Source organism: Schistocerca piceifrons, chromosome X, assembly GCF_021461385.2.
Source record: "Schistocerca piceifrons isolate TAMUIC-IGC-003096 chromosome X, iqSchPice1.1, whole genome shotgun sequence".
Lineage (NCBI taxonomy): Eukaryota > Metazoa > Arthropoda > Insecta > Orthoptera > Acrididae > Schistocerca > Schistocerca piceifrons.
In genome coordinates this window covers 651,618,166-651,632,088 of record NC_060149.1, presented here as the reverse complement: position 1 = coordinate 651,632,088, position 13,923 = coordinate 651,618,166, and the positions used below count along the sequence as shown (strand labels likewise).

At 38.3% G+C, this 13,923-nt stretch overlaps 1 long non-coding RNA gene across 1 annotated transcript in view; it reads right to left on the bottom strand.

Moving 5' to 3' along the window:
- Positions 1 to 7,085: 7,085 nt before the first annotated feature.
- The window catches only part of LOC124723207, a 95,763-nt gene continuing 88,925 nt past the window's right edge, over positions 7,086 to 13,923 (bottom strand). Inside the window, exons 2-3 of the long non-coding RNA XR_007006537.1 lie at positions 7,694 to 7,752; positions 7,086 to 7,165 (exon numbers count right to left, since the gene is read on the bottom strand). This is a non-coding gene — a long non-coding RNA (uncharacterized LOC124723207). The remainder of the gene's footprint in view (positions 7,166 to 7,693; positions 7,753 to 13,923) is intronic.

Here is a 13,923-nt window from a genome sequence, read left to right as displayed (position 1 = left end):
AACCAAATTTTATATTCTAACTAAAAAGAAAAAAAGCACAATTTTGATATACATATCTGTATTACACACAAACTTTCACAAATTAACAAAATGTGACTTTGATCAGCTTTGTATAAACTAACTGAATCTTTGAAGCTCATAGCTAGTCTCTAAAACTAACTGATTGACTAGAAGAAACTCATGTGAGGTTTAATTCACACTCCATGATCCCTACCCCTAGTTTTCTATCCATGAACAATTTACACAGTAAAACCTGTCCCATGCATCCAGTCACTGCCATTAAATCCAGCCCCACAACTAGTTTCTAAATACTGTAATATCAGCCACATTTTTGTGCACTGAGCAAGTGTCTAGAATAAAAATTTTGGTTTCTGTGAACATACACAAGTTTTGAAGTTATCTCTTGCTTGTTAAATTGAAGAAGTTGTATTTTAAGGTATCTAAACTAAAAAATAACTAAAATACAAAATATAATCCATTATTTAGATACAGTAGTGGTCCAAGATAAAGTAACATAGTACATGACTGCTGTGTGCCTAAGATGAAACTTATATGAGAGGCAGTCAAATGAAACATCTGTCAAAGTGGGACCATGGAATGATTCCATTCAGAAGTAATCACCACATGTGTTTAGGTGTTTATCCCACTAGGAAACAAGACAATCAATTCTTGTTTCATAGAACATGATCAGCCACTAACAGATCCACAACTGCACCCTCTCTTGCACTTCTTTGTCTGACTGAAACCAACATCCATGCATGTCTTTCTTCAGCTCAGCAAAGATGTGAAAATCACAAGTGAAAGATGTGGTCTGTATAGACAATGTTGCTTTGTTTCCCAGCCAAATCACTGAAGCATAGCCTTTTTCTGATTGGCAGTGTGGGGGCAGGCATTATCATGAAACAAAATTATTCCATCTGACAGCCTGAGGGCAAATAGCAAAGCCAATAGTGGAAACAACCCACATCTCCCCTGTCAAATAAATCCAGAGTTGTTCACACAGGTTCCAGTAAAGTCATGATGACCTCCTCCTTCAACTGCACAGGCCCTCTGATGTTTGAGTTCCTTGAGCATGGAACCACAATCAGTGTGCAGTGCTATCAAGATGCTTTGCAGAAATTGTGATGTGCCATTCAGTGAAAACGTCCAGGAATGCTGTCGGATGAATCATCCTGTTGCACGATAATGCCCGGCCCCACACTCCCAATTGGATGAAGACTGTACTTCAGTGATTTTATTGGAAAACACTGCAACATCCTTATTACAGCCGAGATCTTTCAGTGTCATATTTTCACATCTGTGGTGACCTGAAGAAAGACATATGTGGACATCAGTAGTCAATAAGGAAGTGCAAGAGTGGGTGGGGTTGGGTATCCGTCATCAGCTGACCACATTCTATGAAACAAGAATTGATCATCTTTTCTCCCAGTGGAATAAATGTCTTAACATGTGTGATTACTTTTGAATGGAACTATTCCGTGGTCCCATTGTGGCAGGTGTATGGATTTCATTTGAATGCCCCTCATATACTGGTAAAATTAACTTCAGAACACAAAAATGTACATTACATGTATGAAGGCATGCTGAAAAATAATACCTCTGAATTCATGTGGAAACTCTTAAAATTTTTTTGATAAATCAAATTTTATTATAATTCTACATCTTTAATTTTCATGTCTATGTATCTTGGGACACTGCCTCTAAAGGGCTATGGTGGTGTGTGACATAGCTATGTTGATGGATGAGAAACAGTATGCTGTAATCAAGTTTCAAATTTGAAGAGTTCATTCACACATGGAGCACGCTCTCTTTCAGCATGACAATGCCAGACCATACACGAGCACTGCAAAGATCTGCAACAATCTGACACCTCGGTTTCACTGTCATCAATCATCCTCCATACAGTCCCGATTAGCTCCCTCTGATTTTAATCTGTTCCCAAAACTTAAATAACATCTTTGAGTACTTCACTTTGAAAGTGATGAAGTGATGCAAGCAGAGGTAAGGTTATGGCTCCATCAACAAAGTCAAACATTCTACAGTGATGGTATCAACAAACTAGTCTCTTATAGGGAGAAATGTATTTGCCACCAGAGTGAGAAATAAATAAATATGTAGACATGAAGAATGAAGATGTAGAATGTTGATAACATCGGTTTTATTTAAAAAGCCTTAAGAGTTTTCATATAAAAAATTAGGAGGCATTATTTTTCAGCATGCACTCATATATTATGTAACTGTGGACTACTTACAAAGACAATTTCAGTTTTACATCTTAAGACAAGATTGTCTTTATAAAGTAGTTCACTTGTCCATCTTCTTGTTATAAATTAATGAAATTGTCATTAACACAGTAAATCAGTACAGTGGCATTTTTCTGATACAACTAGGCCTATACAGCTAAAATTTCTTCCACTCCTTGCATAACTGGTAGGATTGTGCAGGAGCTCTCTCTCATCACCTGGGTCATCCATGTTTAAGTATGTCTGAAGTTCATCTTTGTAAACTGATGAATGCTAGTTCTAAAACTTCTGTACTGGAAAGATCATGGGATATTCTTCCTCTTCTACCATAATAATGTTCAGTATCCCTGGCAGTGGATACCAGTATGGATACAGATGAACTGGCTTGGGTCTCACAACAGTAGTGTGGCAAGCTTTCATGCATGGTGCACACAGAACAGACAACCCAGATGTTCACTTGCCATCGGTGATTGGCTGGGCTCATCAGTTTTTACACTGTCATTGACCAGCTTGGACCTGGCTTTTGCATTGTGCTGTGCTCTTGATTCCACATGCTAGTTGTTCAGTATTTTACCCTGGGTGTTTGTATTGATCTCTATGCAGTGTTTGGGCACTCTGTTTCCCCATAAAAGTAAACAGTATATTCCACTGTGGGAGCAGTTCTCCATCTTATTGTGTTACAAGAAAGTGGAACGGTAGCTTACATTGTTAGTGATCAATTCACAGTCGGTGCAGAATATTTTTGCACTAGACACCTTTTCTGTTGTTGGCTTCCACATCATTGACAGTCCATGTAGCTTCCCAATTAGTCCCCTTTCAAGATCTGAACTCTTAACTATTGTCATATGGCCCACTCTTTGAGAATACCTTGGGTCTGGTAGAAAATTTCGAGGTCCTTAAGCTCTCAGCAATACATAAATTTTGTTGTCCCCATTCCATTCCCTTCCACATTGTGACAATGTCAAGGCTTAGTTGCAGAATTGGCAGGAACTTGGTGTCATTTGTCCTATTTTGTCTAGTCAGTGGGTCATCCATTTGGTGGTGACTCAGAAGTCAAATGGGACCATATGACTTTGCGGCAGTTTTGAACAGTCAGTCGGTGCACAATGTTTTGCAGATTCATATCCCATTTCACATCCGGAGAAGCTACTGATGAAATTTCAGTGGGTAAGTATTTTTCCTACACTTACTTGTGTGATGTGTATCTGCAGTTCCTGCTGGATGCCAGTTCTCAGCATTTCTTAATGCTGAACACCCCCTTTGTGCTTCACCAGTTTAATCACTTGACCTTTGGAAGTTTGTCTGTCACAGGAATTTATCAAAGGTATTTGAAGCATTTCATTAAGGGCATTTCCTTTTGTGTCAATTAACTCAGTGACATCTGGGTCATGAGCTTCATATGACAGCAGCATTTGCAAAATCTGCAAGCAGATTTACAACCCCTTCTGGAGTATAGCTTTCACTGTAGATTCGAAAAAAATATAGTTTTTACACCAAAGGTACATTTTTTTGGGTCACGTGCTTATCAAAGATGACCTCATCCCTATGGACGAGCACAATGAAGTCATCGTCAACCTGCTGGCAACAAAGAACATGAAGGAACTGGAGTCCTTTTTGGGCAAAATATCTTATTATGCTAAGTTGGTTGTATTGTCCACAGACTGTCAACAGGCTTCTCAGTCCCTCAAACAGTAGTGTTCATGCTCTGCTCCCTCTTTGGCTTCTTTTACACCAGGTATTCTGTTAACCCTGGTCTTTGACACATCCCAGTATGGCATAGGTGTGGTCCTGTCACATCAAAACCTAGAAGGCACTGAGAAGCTCATCACTTACACATCAGAGACACTTTCAGTAGCACAATTTAGCCATTCACAGGTGGAAATGAAGCCACTGGCTACCATTTTCAGCATTAAAAAGTTTCAAGTTTTTCTTTATGGGGCAAAGTTACTAATCATCACCAACCACAAGCCACTGATTTCATTATTTGGATCTCATTCTAAGGTACAGGATAGGACTGCCCATTGATTGCAGAGGTGGGAACTCTTTCTCAGTATAGCATTTTATCTATCTTTAGCAACTGTATTTGTATCTATTGAAATACTAAGCAACCACTTGCACAAAAGATATTTTATTCCCTTAACTGGTTTCAGGAGCCTAGTACCCTTCTTCAGAAGGTTATAACTATCATATTACTTGCAAGTGTCAAAAATAAGATGCATTCAGCATATTGCTGTGGTCGCATGGCTCATAGTGGCAAAGAACCACAAGACCACGCCAATATGCTGCATACATCTCATTTTTGACACTAACAAATAATGCAATAGTTATAACCTTCTGAAGATGGGCACTAGATGCTGAAACCTGTTAAGGAAATAAAATTTCTTTGTTGGTGATTACTATGATATTCATTACTGCCCAGCACACTAATGCAAATGTGCTATTGTGGTTGCCAATGTGATCTGATCCAATTGACAAGATGCTCTCATTTTCATATTGGGTCGTACCTTGCAGCAGATATAGCTATATTTTCCTTTGATGGCATGGGAGGTCACTTCTGCCATGGCTACTGACCTGCTTTTCCAGAAAATCATCTCGGTAGTCCAGATGGGATGGCCCGAGCACACTCCTTTGGGTGTGGATTTTCCCTGCTGTGTGATTGACTTCACATTGTCCAGAGAGACCTCATGATTGCCATGGAGTAGCAAAGCTGCCAATTGATAGTCTGTACAGCACCGTGTCCTCACATTCCCCAGTTGCTTTGTGCATAGGGACACCAAAAAAATTACTTAATAGATACTATTTCATAGTGAACTGCATCCAGATCAACTATTTTATCAGAGATAGTTTGAAATTGCTTTATTTTCTGCATATAAATATCGAAACTGTAACCAATTTTCAGTTACTGGTATTTTATATCATCTGGCAAAGCCAAATTTGGAAAGATAATGTGGGTAAGAACCTGTTTTCAAAATAAGAAGTGTATGAACACAATGATGTACCAGTGCACCCAATGATCTGGTGCCGTGTTAATTGTGGGTGGTTGAATGGTCTATTTAAGATACATACCATGTAATATGATGTAGTACTCATACATAGGACCTAGCATTTTGTAATAAAGAAATGTGTACATTTGTATGTTAGCTAAAGCTCAGCGGGCACTTTTAAAGTGGCAAATTAGATGGCGGATGTTTTGAACTGTGGTTACATTTAATATAACTAGAAGTTGGGCCTGAATTATGTCATTAACAATACTCTGCAAATCTCAACAAGCAGTTGCTCGGTAACCGTTCCCAAGTGCTTTGTATTGTGTGTTGCTCATTGTTTTCTTTTCTTATTTTGAAATAATTGAAGTGACTAACCCAGGTCCATTATGAATTCGGATTATGACCCTTACAACACCAGAAGAGATCTGTGATCCCTAATGTCTGTCAGTTCTGCTGTGAGCTGCTGTCCTGCGAAAGGGAGGGGGGGTTTGTTTGCTCGCACTGCTCCTCTCCCCTTTGGCTGTCAAAATTCTAATTTGTTTGCACTCATGTCCATCTGCCACTATAGCCTATAGCACCTGCACTCTGTGCTATTGTGAATGGAAAACAAAATCTTTAACATTTTTCAACTGCATCAAAATTCTTCCCCTAACATTAAAACAGATTTACTGTATGTTTGGTTCTACTTCTATGCTAACTACCTTGTCAGTTCTATCTGTAGCATTGTCAAGTATGGGTTGCATGGCCATGAATGACCCCAATAGGTCGAAATTGATAGTCTGCAGATTTTGTAGTTATCAAATTGGGTGTAGAAAGACAAATAATGCCCAGAAACACCAGAGACTCATTCAGTTAACTGGCGGCAAAATGATGCTGCTTTTTGACAGAACAATCACATTTGAAAGCTCATGTACAACCAAAAGCAGAAAACAAAAACCATTTTGTGAGAAAATGGTGCTGAAGTTTTTGCAAAAGCAAACATTCCAGACACAAAGTTCCCAATCCGCACATCCGTTCAAAGAACTAAGGCTTTGTTCATCTTCACTTTTAAATTTGTGTGTCTAATCACTTACAAAAAAGATGCAAATTTTGACAAAAATAGATGCAAATTTTGCAAGATGTGAATTTTGCAAGATGTGAATTTTGCCAAAAATAAATACTACATTTTCCAGTCCCTATGCGTTGCATTGCGGTATATATTGTATGAAGGTTTTGGCATGGTGTCATGTTTTCTGTCCAGTGATCAATCACATTATTGAACATCTTTGCTGGCTTGAATGGCCTGTGTACATGATTGTTGGTAATGGATTCATTGCCCAATTTCCAGTATGTTGCCAAACTGTCTTCCACAACTTCAACAGCAATCATTCACGTGTAGTCAGTCATTTTTCATTTTTGCAATTGAGGGATCTCTCCCCCCCACCATATTTCCCAAGTTTTCACCTGTCCCCATAATCAATAATAACGCTGGATGTGACAATAGGTGTTTTATCTTAAGACAGCTGTCAGTTAAAACGACATATTATAGCACACTCATTCTGTTCAGTGGCTTCCCTAACTTTAGAAATGATTTCACATCTCACTTCATTGACTGTATCTTGAGACTCTCAAGACACAGACCTAGGTAAAGGCAAAATCTGTTGTGCATTCACTGTATTGCAATTCCCATCAATGCTGATTAGTTATGCGAAAGACATTATTAGTCTTTGTCACTAAAAGTGTTGGAGGGACATAGGTGCAACACACACATTAGCACATACTTGACTCTGATTGTGTATTTATCACTCTTAGAAATTGTGGAGGATCTTGAACAGTCAATATTTGAGAACTTATGACTTACCATGATCACAGCAGTTCCCTCGTATATGAGTAAAACTGCTTACCATTGTCTTCAGCACTGAATATGTCCCACACGATAATATCTCTTTCAACCAATATCTGTAATTAAAAACAGCATGAATAAACTTTTTTTCTATCAAATTCTCTTGCCTCCTTAAAATACAGTGAAGTGGAGGGCAAGGAATAAGCCAAGAGGGAAATATTATAACTACTATTCCCATTTGTTCCTCATTAACCCTCCCCTCTTTTACCCTTTTTTCCCTTACACAACTAGTGATAATCCTGAACCTTCATCTGAAATTGAACCATATTTGATATTTCTAGCTTTATTTAGAACTGAGACAGTGTACATAAGATGATGAGTGAAAGAAATGCACCATTTTTTTTAATAAGATGATGAGTGAAGGAAATACACCTCTTTTTGACACAGCACTTATTAGAAATTAAAAGATTTACAAAAATAATTTTTTGGCCCCTTTATTTCAAATGTTGCTGGAATAAGCAAGGAAAATTTCAGGAAAATCCAATAAAGTTGTGTTTGGCACTTTGTTCACCTGGCACGAAATGACCTAAATTCCTAATAAAATGAAACAATTAAAAACTTGAAATTATACCAGCTGGAATTACCTGGACTGTTCTGCACCTGTCCAGTAGACTGCATAACTTGTCTCTGACATCAATGAAATCTAAAAACAAGGAAGAGAAAAACGACTCATGAAGAAATGGAACAATGCTTTACCACACGTCAGCTTGGTGCATCAAAAAACAGATAATTTAAATTAAACATTGCCAAGTATTAGTGTTGCACTACAATGGAATGATTCTTCCAGTATTCACAGGTGTTGAAAAGGTTGTTAGGCTAAATAATAATAACTTTTAACTGTAAGGAGCACTTGATGGCAGTCCCCAAAAACCCAACATCTTCAGGAGAAGAGCAAGCACAGGGCCATTTCCACCATCAGGCAAGACTAGGCAGCTGCTTAGGCTGGTAAAATTTTTTAGGGGTGACAAGGGGCAGAAAAAAATTAATTTCAAATCAAACAGTGAAAAAATTGAGTAAATGAGGGGAAAAAATGAAAATGAGGAAAAATTAAAACACTGAACTGTTTTTGAAAGCATACAGAACAGTTACTTAATAAGTATTTATTTACTTTGATGAAAATGGATGCTGAAAAAGATGAGAGTTATGCCTCATTCTAAAAAATATTTCAATTAAAAAAATTAAATAACTATGATTAACCAGATGACCTTGTTTGAAGCCTCAGCATGCTCCCATCAGTATAGCATAATTTCTGAATTCAAGAAAAACTGCATTCACAATAGAAGATAGTTCCACACCTTTATTAGTCCATTTTCTTGCAATTAAATAAAATAAGTAATTGATGCCAAATTTGGTTGCACTGGTATATTCAGTTGAGTTCTAGTTTAAAATGTTGAGCACATTCTTCCTAGTTCATTTATTTTGGAACATTTGGTAACCTTAATCAGTTTTAAAGGAATTGAGGACAAATTATGAAAATTGAGACCCGTCCCCAGAAAATAGGGACATCTTGTCACCTTAGTTTAATGATTAAAACTATAATAGGAGATTTGTGTTGTTGTGCCTTCGGATGTTGGCAGTGGTGGATGTAGGGAGGATATTTGGGAGACTGATGGTAGTAAAAAAGAAAAAGGTTTTTCATCATTTAATCCTCACCTAGTGTAGCAAAACATCTAGCAATGGTGTTGAACAAGCCATGTCTGTCTATCAAACATTGAAGAAATAAGATATAATTGACAAAATTGAGGCACTTTGTAGTAACAACAGCAAGCAACACAGGTCAACATAATGGCTCCTGTACAAATGTGTAAAAATGGTTTAATCATTATCTATTGCATCACCCTTCCTGCCATTAAATTTTTTAATTAGTTTTGAGGAGGAGCTGTTCTGTCTCACTCACTCAGACACAATACATTCCCAAACAATTAGAGAAATCTGTATCAAACTCAATAATACTTTTTAAATGACTGGTGATCTGATGTTGCTGTTGTCCACTTTACTGTTCCTAGTTTACATGAACACTACTTTGTCCATGCGAAAACAACAGGGAGATTATTAAAAATAATGTCTGGAGTTAGGTGGTGGGGTTCCAAAGAACACTTATTTTGTGTAGTAGAAGCAGTAAGTCATGTTAGCTGGTTCTCTTGTATTGTATTGCATATTTGTTGATCCAGCTTTTGCATACAGTGCAGGATGTACAAATGCTATTGGACAAGTCAAAAAACAAAATAACATAACACAGAGTACAAGCACAAAACGGAAATCTGTTAACATCTTTTTCATTTTAAATTTAGTTGGTTGATATACAGGGTGTTTGTAATGAAATTCTCCATTTCAAAAAGCTGTGGGAAGAGAACCACTGCTCAGAGAAATGCAAAATTTGAGCAGCATGCTGTTGATGTGGTTGGGTTGGGCTGTTTGGGGGAGGAGACCAGACAGCGAGGTCATCGGTCTCATCAGATTAGGGAAGGACTGGGAAGGAAGTCGGCCGTGCCCTTTCAAAGAAACCATCCCGGCATTTGCCTGGAGCGGTTTAGGGAAATCATGGAAAACCTAAATCAGGATGGCTGGACATGGGATTGAACCTTCATCCTCCCGGATGTGAGTCCAGTGTGCTAGCTACTGTGCCTCCTCACTCGGTACTGTTGATGCAGGGGGAATGTCACAGAAGGGGGAAAATTGCCAGTAGATTGCGCAGTAAGCATCTTAACATAAATGGGGTTGGCTAAAAATGACAGATGTATTGCAATATGACAGCTTTGGTGTGAGTTACATATTACACCATCTGTACTGTTTGATGTGCATGACTGCTCAAGTTTGGCAGTCAACAGTTGTGGCACTGTGAATTAGGTAAGCCCATCCACCTCAGCAAGGCTGTAATCGCATCGGATGAGAAAAATCAGTTCTTAATTGTCCTGGGGTAAAAATCACATAAAAAACAAAATGACAGTGGTTTCTAATTTTCACAAGACTGGTGCAAGACATGTTCAATATGCTGTCCACCATTTTCTGTCACAAGCTGAAATCAAGAAAGAGCATGCTCCACAACAGATCAGAGTGTCTTGGAGGTCACCTTCAGAATACTTTACACAATGTGTGCCTTCAATTCAGCTATGTTCATAACTGGAGAACTGAACACAACATCTTCCAGATAACTTTGCAGCCAGAAGTCATACAGATTAAGAGCAGGTGATCTGGATGGCCAGGCTGTTGGGAAATGATGGCTGATAATTCTAGGATTTCTGAAATGTCTCTGCAGTAGCCTTTTCACTGGCTGTGCAAATTGTGGAGGAGCACCATCTTGCGAAACAGTGATCCTACTGTCACATCCACACTGTTGAAGGGCTGGAAATACGTTGGTGTGTGAAAGATTCTCATTGTTTTTATGAGTGATGGTACATACAACGGGACCTGCAGGACTTCTCATTGAAAAAATCCAGCCCTACAATAAATGATGCATCAATCCATACCACACAGTCACCTTTGCAGAATGAAGCGGTACCGGTTGATGTGCGTGCAGATTTTCCATAGCCCACATTTTGTGATTCTGTGTATAGACATGTCCTTGGAGATTGAAATGGGCTACATCTGTCCACAGAATGTTCCAGGGTCCAGAGTAAAAATTTGTCTTGCTGGCAGGTCAGCAGGAAGCAACTCCTGAACATGGGTGATTTTGTGTGGATATTGATGCAACATGTTTCATAGCATTTTATGCATCATACTCACAGGTATGTCAAAAGTTCAGGCAATTCTCTATACAGTGCTTGTTTGCACACCATCGCTCGACAGATGTCAGATCAGCTACTTTCCCCCTTCTCCTGTGCTGCACTTCAGAAGAACCTGTCTTAAAATTTTGTAACAATTTTCTCCAGACCCTTAGCAGACATTAGACCAATGCCATTTTTTCCTACCCTGAAGTGTTCAGAAGTTCACAAGGGCTCCTGGTGCAGAGTCACTGTTCTTGTAAAAGAGCTTTACCACCAACATAAAATCCTTCATGGGGACAGTCATGTTAGGTGCCTCGGACACAAAATGAGGAACAGCTGTGTGCTCTGCATCTGTTGGTGTGCATATTCTGATGCTTACAGCACCATCTATTGGTCAAATTTTCGTTATTATTCCCCCCCCCCCCCCCCCCCCCGCGATGTCTCCCTCTGGGTCAATAATATGCTGTTCAAATCTGACATAATTCTCAGCAGTGGTTTTCTTTCTACAGCATTTTGAAATGAACTCTAATTAGAGACACACTTTACAGTTGAAGAAAAATTACTTTTTAAAATTTTTTTCTACATACTGGTGCTTAGAAATTCTTTTACAGAATAAAAGCACTGTTGTATTAGGAATGTCTTTAGTTTATTCTTAAATAATGGTTCTGGAGCAATTTATTTCACCTAGTGTGGTATTGTATAATGCGACACCACAATGGATTATACTCCTCAGATACATTGATGTTCTGGAGAACATTTGGCTCTGTTACACTGTCCTCTGGTACCATAATTCAAGTTATCAGCTCTTGGCACAAAAACTTTCATCAAGAGATTTTCTATCACCATTGACTTCCTTGACAAAACCTTTTAACATGGAAGAAAGCTCCTGGTTACAAAGTTGGAATTGAAAAATTTTAGGAGAGAGACCCATGTGGAAAGAGGTATCAAACTCATCCAAGAGTACAAGATTACAAAATTATTGTCATGAAAGACAAAACTGAAAAATAATTTGATTGATAGATCACTGCTGAAAAAAAACTCTTATCAAATACATTTTTAAGGAAAGAGGGTCATTGTCTCTTTATTCCCATTACATTTTGGTTGAACAGAAGTTGTAAATAAATGTGTGTTTCTGATATAGAAGTTGTGTGCATTACTAAATAAAATGGTTTCATGTTTTTCAAGAATTGTTGGAAAATATTGATTGGCATATTTGGTTCAGAATGTCCTTATGTGCCCCCATAAATTCCTCTTGGAATAAAAAAGAAGTGACAGAGACAGGGAAGAGTACAAAACTGTTCCACAGAATTAATTGGTGAATGGGACCATCTTGTTGTCCCATGATTATAGTGGGAAAATAAATAATTTACTTCATCACTGTCAGGCACCCTAATGAAACTCTATGCTCGAGCAAGCCATGACAGGTAATTCAGGAACATAATTGGAGGAGTGTGGATGGCTCTTTGGAGCAACGCATGGTACGTGTCATTAGTAAGATATCAGTGATACCTCCCCCATAAGGGGGGGGGGGGGGGGGGGGGGGTTCTTTCACCAAGTACAGAGGCAACCATGAAAACTTTTTTTATTGACAGTGGATTATTTTTTTTTTTAATGTCTTGAATTCAAGTGTGATAACAATAAGGCCATATTTCTCACAATTTATTGTAGTTAACACTTAATACTTTTAAAAATGCATTTTTAGTGCTTTTAATTATATAAGTGTGTAATACTATTTTACTTAATAGTAACATGTAGTTGAAATTTTGGTGGAAGTGGTTGCTCTGGTCAATATATATCATAACTGCTATTACAAACTACTTGAGTTTTCCTCTTTTTGGGTAAGAATCTCATGGATAAAAAGACATCACCTATTACCATCTCTAAAGATTGTGCTTTGTGTAAAGACGTAGTTTGGGAAAGCCCTTTCCAAGGGTAGAAAATGTTTCAAATGTCTCTTTCAGAAGTTCCGTTGCCTGTCAGAAGTGAAATTGAAAGAAGGTGTGTTTGTTGGACCCAACATTTAAAGAAATGATTTTTAATTCCAGGTTTGAATCAAACATGACAGTGTGAGAGAGAGGCTTGGATCTCACTCAAGGAGGTTTTTATTAAGTTCCCATGGTACAGAAAGGAACCACATTATATTTTTGATGTAGGCAACCTTCTAGAAAAGTTGAAGTAGTTAGGCTGATTGATCAACCTTCAGATTTTTGAAAGCCACCTTGCTTTTTCCCTGAAAATTTTGATGTCAGTGAGAAACAAATTGAGCACTTTTATCAAGACATAAAACTGATGGATATATGGTAGCAGGGCCACTGGAACACAAATATGATAGGAGACTACACAAAGACATGCACAGGCTATATTAACTGCTTTACAGAGAAAAGAAGAAAGGAAACAGAAGCTGTGGTATCACATAGCAATACCACTCCATGGGCATCATAGCAACAGAAGTGCAAGTTTCTGTCAGACGCTGACAGCAGTCACACGGGATCTGGTGGACCCGATTGTGTGCACCCACTGAGCTGTGCCTCCAGTGGCTCCAGACCGTGATATGGGACAGCCACTGGTAGTGATGCAGCCCAATTGGGTTCAGAGCCACATCACTACAGGGACTTACACAGATGCCGCCTAGTCACAGCTCCATCACCATTGTTGTCTGTACACAACAGAGGCCAATGGACATGTAATGAAGAGGTGGTTCCATATACACTCTTCAATCAAACCTTTGTTCATAATTAAATTACTTCTTGTTCCAGTTATAGTGTTTTGCAAGTTTTCTAGTTTTAATGAAGTCATATAAAACAATGACAAGAAGCGATCATCTAACAAAAAGTAATAAGAAATTGTTTTCATTGGGATGTGTTATAAGGAACTTGAGACTTCATTTCACATTCTGTCTATCTTCCTCTGAGCTTCTGGAAAGATTCTTCAGGAAGGGAAAAAACCTAATCACAGCATATCTCAAATTAATACTTAAGCATCTACATGAAACCAATATATATATTTATTTGATGAAAATTTGGAGACGTTGTCTGTTGGTTGGTATGCAGCCTTTTCTTATTGTCTTTGCCCCAGCATGAGGTCTCAGCCTCCACCAATCCCAGGGAATG